General features: G+C 30.7%; 3 protein-coding genes across 12 annotated transcripts in view; all 3 read right to left on the minus strand.

Annotated features, from left to right (window-relative positions):
- The window catches only part of LOC107644150 (serine/threonine-protein kinase EDR1), a 129,025-nt gene that overhangs the window by 53,270 nt on the left and 67,566 nt on the right, over positions 1-8,189 (minus strand). The gene's annotated exons all lie outside the window — the stretch shown is intronic.
- Positions 1-8,189, minus strand: part of LOC107644152 (pentatricopeptide repeat-containing protein At1g62910-like) — a 24,397-nt gene that overhangs the window by 11,049 nt on the left and 5,159 nt on the right. The gene's annotated exons all lie outside the window — the stretch shown is intronic.
- Positions 863-8,189, minus strand: part of LOC107644153 (pentatricopeptide repeat-containing protein At1g63330-like) — a 9,718-nt gene continuing 2,391 nt past the window's right edge. The window contains exons 1-5 of one of the 7 annotated variants that reach the window (XR_002347187.1): positions 7,712-8,046; positions 6,304-6,642; positions 6,102-6,199; positions 5,865-5,997; positions 863-1,048 (exon numbers count right to left, since the gene is read on the minus strand). The gene's annotated coding sequence lies outside the window, so the exon portion shown is untranslated. Of the gene's footprint in view, positions 1,049-5,112; positions 5,998-6,094; positions 6,200-6,303; positions 6,643-7,711 lie in introns of those variants that run through there. The other 6 variants (XR_001621227.2, XR_002347186.1, XR_002347190.1 and 3 more) reach the window with 6 other exon arrangements.

Genomic DNA, 8,189 nt, shown 5'->3' on the forward strand with positions numbered 1-8,189 from the left:
ATGAATTTAATTACAAACTTTTAAATTATAAAAATCTAAATAAAAATTTGATAAAATTATAAATACTAATAGAATAATTAAAGTTTATGGTTTAGAGAATTTGTTGAGTAATATAATATTAAAATAGGTCGAATTAGTGTGTTTGAAGTGATTAGCATCACACCTACCATAATTTTGCTGGTACACTTAATATACACCTATTTATAAAATTTTGTCCAATTCTATATATTTTTTTTGGATAAAGTGAAAGACCAAAAATATTTAATATTATGCTAGGAAAGAATATTAAAAAATTTATACTTAGATATTTATTAGTTGTTATCAAGTGCAACGAGACTCGTTCGTTTTGGTGTTCCAAATTTTTTGTTTTGTTGGCTGCTACTCTATTTAAGATTAATAGTCCAACAAAATTCGAACTTTTTCTTTTTAATATTATATTATTAAGGGTGAAATCATTTAAGATGAACCAAACCATGTGATAAACACTACTATGGTTATGTACAAACCATTAGTGACGTTTTGTATTTCTTCTATTAAAATAATATTTTTTATTATAAAATATTACGAATGTTTTGTGCTACTACCACAACCGTATAAAACACCAAAATAATCAAATATTTTTGTATTTCACATTAAAATTATTCATATATAAAAATTTTAGCCACAAAATTCATGTATATGAATCTTTGTTTATTTGATGCTGAAATTTTATTATTATTATTATTGGGATGGGGGCTTGCTTGCTTCGATGAGAATATATTATGAGATTTCACGTCATCAATATTATAGTATCTTCAATATATTAACATTTTTTGAGACAAAGAAAGCAGAATAGATTCTGCAGAATTGGAAGAAGATAGTATTCTTAGATATGAATTCTATAACAATCTGAATAGTAGTTTTTTTTTTTTTTCTTTTTGGTCATTACACTACTCACACACCCACACTTTGAGGTTTTAGTACTCAAACCTCTCCTCAGTCTCAGCTGGAGTTTGAATTTGGTGTAACTTTATTAAGAGGCAATATGATTGTCATTTGGTTTAAGCCTCTGCTGCATAACAATATGAATAGTTAAATCGCTACATAGTTGTATATTCGGCAAAACAACTTACATCTGTAAATACCTGCTGGGATTATTCACGACTGAATAAGGCTAATAGGTATCCGCAAAATTTTAGGATCAACCCCGCGAATAAATGGAGAGACAGAAATTAAAATACCTGCTCTACGTGAATGTGAACTTTCCGTGAAGGAAAATTTATTTAAATATCATTATATACATAACAAATACGATAAAAATAATAACATAGAATTCGTACTATAATGACAAAAATTACATAACATGCATAGATTATGGTGGCTGAGTAAGTCACATTGACAAAAATTAATGTAATCGACTTTTGAAATAAAAATTTACCAAACAAAAAATTTTAAAGTAAAGCATGAGTATTAAATTTGAAAAGAACAAAAAAAGGTACGAAGATACCAGACGTATAGTACTATTATTGGAGTCCTGAAAGTGTTCACCATCGTTGAATGATGGTGATAAAAATTATTTGGAGACAAATTATGAATGAACGATGATCGAAAATTAGGAATTAGAAGGATATGTGCAGGGAAAATTAGTATTTGGAGGCAAAATTAGCTAACACTCAATGCTAATTTTTCTTCAGATATCGAACCAAATTTTAGTTTAAAGATAAGTGAAAATGATAGCGATATGATTAAAGATCCTTTGAGAAAATGGAAGCAAACATAGAAAATAAAGCCAAGTAAACTCAATAAGAATAAGATAGATAGGTATTTGGAAGATGATGTAACCAAAGATTCTAATAGATTTGATGTATTGAGGTGGTGGAAAAGAAAAACACTCAAATATCTTGTTCTCATGACTAGAAATATATTAGTGATTCATGTTTTTACTATAATATCTGTTTCTACTATATTGCATTAACTAGACTATATCTAAAGTCACATGACATTATTATTAATTTAATTCAAATTCAATAATATATAAGACAATAATAAACAATATAATTCAAATTCAATAATATAAAAAATTATTACATGTACAATATAATAACTTCTTATAAATTGATTAGGTGAAACTTAACCTATGATATCTTGCAGGAACTAATACTAGAAAATTAACAATAAATAATAAATTATCATATAATATTGACACAAAAAATTATCATATAATATTAGTAAATTTTATATTTACATTTCATAATAAATACTCCATATAAAATATACTAGCGGTCACAATTTATAGCGCCAACAATTACCAGCACCAAAATTTTTAATTTAGTTAACCATTTTTTCTTCTGCTCCAAGGTAGAATCGCAACTTTTTAATGACATAACAAAAGTTAAATTACCTATGCCTACAAATGGTAAAACCTGAACAGAACTGCATTGTAGATTGCATAACGAAAACTGAAAAAAAATAAATAAATAAAAAATACTATTCAACTTGAGCTCCCATTTTGTATGTCAGTGAAAATGAACAAAGAATTGGTTAACTATATTAAAATTTTCCCTTTCTGTAGAGTCTCAAACAACTCTTGATGAACTTGCAATATCCAAAACACATTGTATATCATATACTCTCACCATAAAGCAAAATTATTCCCTTCGCAGTATCAAATGTTTATTTGGAGTACTGTTTGCTTAAGTCTAAAAACTGTTTTATGCAGCACGCACCACACAAAGTTAGAATGGAAGTATATAAATGAAGAACCAAATTATAATGCAAAGATTGGCTTTGCAAAGTTTATAGCAACAGCAATATTTCATCCGTTTGAGATGAAGTGATTTTTGTTTGAGTTTCATGAGAAAAGTGATTTTTGAAGTTTAAAATCTAGTGAGTATGGGTTCAACTAGAAACCAAATTAGTTGAGAAGAACTCTGGTGTCTCACAATTGATTCCAAAGGGGCCAAATACAAATCAAAGTATAAAGGAAAATTCACACTAGAGAGCTTCAGCATAGTTTGGATTAATGTGTAGCCAGTTAAATTTATACATATAACATGGTAGATTGGTATTTACCCATATGTAAATGGAGGACTCTTGGATCAAAAATCAACAAGCATTATCTACTCAGATGTTAATTCCTACTAACTCACAACTAATTTGGGTTAATCAACTCCTAAACGAAAACAAGCAATGGAACCAACAGCTCATTGCAGAACAATTCAGTACAGATATTGCACAGTGATTAGCAAGAAGGTAACAAAACACAAGTTAAAAAGAAAGAGATACAAACAACCTTTTGTGATGTCTAACAAGAAGAATCTCACCTACTTTTCTCCTTGCAATAGGCCTCTAGATACCTAACAACCTTGGACGATAGCCTTTAACAGAAAGATCTTGAAAAATCTTTTACATTTTTAAATCTTCCACTTTTGCACAAGCCATCTATAAGTATGTTGTATGTACATATATTTGGGCGAATGCCTTGATCTTTAATTGTGTTGAATAAAACAAGTGCTTTGTCAACATGATGGTTTTTGCATAAAGCATCAAGAAAGGAATTGTATGTGATTATATACCTTTATCATGCATCTCAACAAGAAGCTTTGAAGCACAAGATATTCTCCCTAATTAGCACAAGCCATCAATAAGAATACTAAAAGTTATCGTGTCTGGAACCAAGTCCTTGCGACGCATTTTTTCAAAGAGATTCAAGGTGTCATCTACCATTTTACTTTTGCACAAGCCATTAATCATGATATTGTAACTTTGAACATCAAGTGACACTCTACTTTGGGTCATTGTGTTGAATATATATTTTGACACTCTACTTTTGGGATTGAGATACCCGCTCAACGGAAACATGTGAAATTCCGATGAAGAGGAATTTACTTAAATGCCCTTATATACATAACAAATACGATAAAAATAATAACATAGAATTAGTACTATAATGACAAAAAAAAATTACATAACATGTATATTATTCGAATAGGTTATGATGGCTGAATAAGTCACATTGACAAAAAATAATGTAATTGACTTCTGAAATAAAAATTTATCGAACAAAAGATTTTGAAGTAAAGCATGAGTATTAAATTTGAAAAGAACAAAACCAGTACAAAGATGCTGGAGCTATCGTACTATTATTGGAGCCCGGAAAGTGTTCACCATCGTTGAATGATGGTGATAAAAAAAATTATTTGGAGAAAAATTATGATTGAATGATGATAAAAAAATTAGGAATTCGAAGGATATGTGCAGGGAAAATTAGTATTTGGAGGCAAAATTAGCTAACACTCAATGCTAATTTTTCTTCAGATATCGAACCAAATTTTAGTTTAAAGATAAGTGAAAATGATAGCGATATGATTAAAGATCCTTTGAGAAAATGGAAGCAAACATAGAAAATAAAGCCAAGTAAACTCAATAAGAATGAGATAGATAGGTATTTGGAAGATGATGTAACCAAAGATTTTAATAGATTTGATGTATTGAGGTGGTAGAAAAGAAAAACACTTTAAGTATCGTGTTCTCATGACTAGAAATATATTAGTCATTCATGTTTTTACTGTAATATCTGTTTCTACTATATTGTATTAACTAGACTATATCCAAAGTCACATGACATTATTATTAATTTAATTCAAATTCAATAATATATAAGACAATAATAAACAATATAATTCAACTTCAATAATATAAAAAATTAGTTACATGTAAAACAATATAATAACTTCTTATAAATTGATTAGGTGAAACTTAACCTATGATATCTTGCAGGACCTAATACTAGAAAATTAACAATAAATAATAAATTATCATATAATATTGACACAAAAAATTATCATATAATATTAGTAAATTTTATATTTACATTTCATAATAAATACTCCATATAAAATATACTAGCGGTCACAATTTATAGCGCCAACAATTACCAGCACCAAAATTTTTAATTTAGTTAACCATTTTTTCTTCTGCTCCAAGGTAGAATCGCAACTTTTTAATGACATAACAAAAGTTAAATTACCTATGCCTACAAATGGTAAAACCTGAAAAGAACTGCATTGTAGATTGCATAACGAAAACTGAAAAAAATAAAAAATAAAAAATAAAAAATACTATTCAACTTGAGCTCCCATTTTGTATGTCAGTGAAAATGAACAAAGAATTGGTTAACTATATTAAAATTTTCCCTTTCTGTAGAGTCTCAAACAACTCTTGATGAACTTGCAATATCCAAAACACATTGTATATCATATACTCTCACCATAAAGCAAAATTATTCCCTTCGCAGTATCAAATGTTTATTTGGAGTACTGTTTGCTTAAGTCTACAACTGTTTTATGCAGCACGCACCACACAAAGTTAGAATGGAAGTATATAAATGAAGAACCAAATTATAATGCAAAGATTGGCTTTGCAAAATTTATAGCAACAGCAATATTTCATCCGTTTGAGATGAAGTGATTTTTGAAGTTTAAAATCTAGTGAGTATGGATTCAACAAGAAACCAAATTAGTTGAGAAGAACTCTAGTGTCTCACAATTGATTCCGTAGGGGCCAAATACAAAACAAAGTATAAAGGAAAATTCACACTAGAGAGCTTCAGCATAGTTTGGATTAATGTGTAGCCAGTTAAATTTATACATATAACATGGTAGATTGGTATTTACCCATATGTAAATGGAGGACTCTTGGATCAAAAATCAACAAGCATTATCTACTCAGATGTTAATTCCTACTAACTCACAACTAATTTGGGTTAATCAACTCCTAAACGAAAACAAGCAATGGAACCAACAGCTCATTGCAGAACAATTCAGTACAGATATTGCACAGAATATTTTACAAACTGAAATTGGGGAAGGGGAAGATTCAGTTACCTGGCCAAGGGAGAAAAAGGGTTGCTACACCGTGGCTTCAGGATATTTACTGGCGCACTAGTTCTACCACCCTCCACTCGATCTGATGCCACTCCACTGCCAGCAGAAGAAGCTCTGGACTTCTATTTGGGACCTGAAAGTGCAACCGAAAATAAGAATCTTCCTCTGGAAAGTAATGCACAAGGGATTGCCGGTGAACCAACACCTCCATGGAAGAATCAGAACAATACCACCAACCTGTCGAAGATGTACCGCGATGGAAGAAACAGTCCAACACTGCATAATTAGCTGTGGTCAGTCATGGTCCACTTGGCTCAGATCCGAAATTGGAGCCCCTGGAAGTCAAACGGACCAAGAAGTATGGCAACAGTGGATAGAGTTAACTGAGAAGTTGAAAAGAAGCAGAAATGGCGTGAAGAAATTGAGAGAAGCTGCAAACCTGATGTGGGAGATATGGAAGGCTCGCAACAGATTCATGTTTGACGGTGAAGAGTTCGATGAGGCTTGTGTCCTTGAACGAGCCAGAAGGAGTGAATCAGAATTCCAAGCGTGCTTGCTCAACTGAGGAATGCGAAGAAGATTAGAAATGTCTGAAGAAGTTTTCACTTTACTCTTTCCTTCCCTTTCAATGTTGTTTCCTGATTTAGATAAGTTTTGTTGGGAAATCTCTCTTTTAGTATTGTAAGTGGTCCATCGTGGACCCAAATCCTAATTTTCATGAAATGAAATTCTACCTTTGAGAAAAAAAACAAGGATGAAAGCCATGTCAAGCCTCAACCTAAGTCAACCACCAATACAAGATCAAAATCAGTTTCATAAATATGAAATATTCAGCAATAAAGCTATATCATAGTCAAACATCTAATTGAAAATAAATAATAAATAAATAAATGCAATAATTATGCAAATAAATTTACCAAATAAAATCAACTGCAATTCCAAAGAATTCTATATTGTTTCACTTTTAAGTTTTAACATTCCCATCTCAAACACCACAAAACAAAACTCAAAGCTAGTAACTTTTTTCAAAATGCTAATAAACAGAGACAATAGAATAATGTCTACACAAGAAATAACGAGGTAATTTATCTAAGAATTAACAGAAAAACATTCTCCGAAAAAATACTTCATAATGTACATATTTTCAACAGAAGCAATTTCCACGCAATACAACTGAGTAGCATTAAGAAAATGGCCAAAAATTTTGAGATAAATGAACCATATTAACCTTGACTCAATGTTGCTTAGGTTGATGAAAAAAGGGGACATGCATTTTAGAAGGTGGGTTTATTTTTAAGATGGAAGTGAAAACTATATAGCCGGAGAATAAATCCTTATTACCTACTTAAATTTCCTTTTACGACAATTCCCAGAGGATTCAATCAAATAAACAATAGCTCATGGTTGCTTATGATAAAACAGTCATAGGAATTAGTTTGATATTATATATATATATTTGGTACCTACAAAGTTACGGAAAAATAAGTTGCACAACAGAATAACAGAGAACAAACAACAAAACAAAATTTTCAATCATTTTAGTTTTGCTTAGTTTGTAGCATGATAAATATATGATCTCAGAGAATAACAGTAAAGAACACTCGATTGCTATAAACAGATCTTAAACACTAAATCTGTAAGCTATAACTAGGAATATAATCTAAAGAATCAATAAAGTAGTGGAATTAAAAAGGATGATAGCAATTGCAAAAATCGAAAGTGCAAAATTATATTGATGTCATGGCATTGCCAAAGTCCTCTGACCCGACAGACACAGAATTTACAAAACTATGATACATATTCAGCAACAATGAGATGCAATTTCAATTTGAGTTGATGTATCTTACCTTCTTTTATCAATTCAATAAGCCTCTAGCAACCATTTCCTGAAGAAGTTTCTCCGCCATGTCATTCTCATCTTTTTCAAACAAAGCACGGATAACAGTTTCAAAAGTCACAGCATCTGGTAAGAAACCATTGCCTTCCATTTTTGACAAGAGTGCCAATGCTTCTTCAAACAAGCCCTCTTTGCAGAGCCCATTGATCATAATATTGTATGTCCTCACATTTGGACGATAGCCTTTAACGGAAAGATCTTGAAAAATCTCTTTTGCATCTATAAGTCTTCCACCTTTGCATAGGCCATCTATAAGTATATTGTAAGTGAATATATCTGCCTTGTTAGGTTGTTGGTTTTTGAGCATCCCATCCAACAACGAATTGTAAGTGACTACATTAGCGGGTTGACCTCTATCATGCATCTCGACAAGAAGCTCCAAAGCACGGGAGATTCTCTTTGATTTGCTCAAGCCATCAATAAGAGTG

Source organism: Arachis ipaensis, chromosome B05 (assembly GCF_000816755.2).
Source record: "Arachis ipaensis cultivar K30076 chromosome B05, Araip1.1, whole genome shotgun sequence".
Taxonomy (NCBI): domain Eukaryota; kingdom Viridiplantae; phylum Streptophyta; class Magnoliopsida; order Fabales; family Fabaceae; genus Arachis; species Arachis ipaensis.